A 358-nucleotide genomic window follows, 5' to 3' on the forward strand; every position below is an offset into this window, starting at 1 on the left:
TTAAATATTTAAAATTAGATTGAGAAAAAAAGTCGGATTAAGAAATTTTATAACGATAAATCGATTCATAATTGAAAGGAACTGTCGATCAACAAACCGACACGGAAAAATGTGTAAATGTAGGACAGTTCAATCGAAAAGTTCGAAATAGGATCGATGACAATAGACGAGTAGGAACTGCAAAAATACTGGCACAACGTTTCGCGTGCATCTGCCGTCGTCCATGTATTTTTATCATATGGCGAGGTAGATATGTGGGTAGATGGAAATGGGGCGGTTCAGTATAGACTACTTCGTAAAACTTCGATAGACTTCGTTGTAGTACGGTCTTTATAGATTAACGAGGGAGGGGAAGAGC

Source organism: Formica exsecta, unplaced genomic scaffold, assembly GCF_003651465.1.
Source record: "Formica exsecta isolate Colony F162 unplaced genomic scaffold, ASM365146v1 scaffold238, whole genome shotgun sequence".
Taxonomy (NCBI): Eukaryota; Metazoa; Arthropoda; class Insecta; order Hymenoptera; family Formicidae; genus Formica; species Formica exsecta.